Source organism: Otolemur garnettii, unplaced genomic scaffold (genome assembly GCF_000181295.1).
Source record: "Otolemur garnettii isolate 467f Iridium unplaced genomic scaffold, OtoGar3 scaffold00058, whole genome shotgun sequence".
Taxonomy (NCBI): Eukaryota; Metazoa; Chordata; class Mammalia; order Primates; family Galagidae; genus Otolemur; species Otolemur garnettii.
This window is the reverse complement of record NW_003852453.1, coordinates 7257319-7258276: the sequence shown is the minus strand read 5'-3', so window position 1 is coordinate 7258276 and position 958 is coordinate 7257319.

Below are 958 nucleotides of genomic sequence, written 5' to 3'. Positions count from 1 at the left end.
AAACTAGGAGAAAAACTTGATAGGTATTCCTCTAGAGAAGACAGGAAAATGGACAATAAGAACTTGAAAAGATGTTCAGCATCAAATTAGAAAAATAAGTAGTGAATAGTGAAATGCAAATCAAAACCACAATGAGATACAACTTCACACTGACTGAAGTAGTCATAGTTAAAAAAAATCAGAAATGTTGTCAAAGATGTGGAGAAACTGGAACTCATTGTACATTGCTGGTAAAATGTAAAATCGTTCAGCCCCTAGGAAGAAGAGGCAGTTCTTCAAAGAAGTTAAACAGAACATGATTATATGGCTCCCAAATTCCACTAATTCCAAAAGAATTAGAATCAGGTTTTTAACAAGTCCATGTAACACACATGTTCCTAGAACCCCTGTTCATAATGGCTCAAAAGAAAAGAAACAGCCCAAATGCTCATCAACAGCTGAATGAATAAACAATGGAATAGTATTCAACTATGAAAAGGAATGGTGTACTAACACATGCTATAACATCAATGAACCTCCAAAACATGAGGCTGAGTAAAAGAAGCATGACAGCAGAGGTTACACATATAATTCCATTCACATGAAATATCCAGAATAGATAAATTTTTAAAGACAGCATGAATTGGTAGTTGGCAGGACTTGAAAGAGTGAGAAATGAGAAAAACTCTGTAATGGGTAAAAGTCTTTACTCTGGAGTGATGGAATCTTCTGGAACAAAGTATACATGGTAGTTGTACCATAATGTCAAAGTACTAAATGCCCCTGAGCCAGTTTAAAATGTTACTGTGTAATTTTATGTTGTGTGAATTTCATCTCAATAAATTTGTTTTTTTAAAAATTTAAATATGGTGGTGCCTGCAGCTCAAAGGATTAGGGTGCCAGCCCCATATACTGGAGTTGGCAGGTTCAAACCCGGCCCTGGCCAAAAAAAAAAAAAAAAAAAGTATATATATTCAAA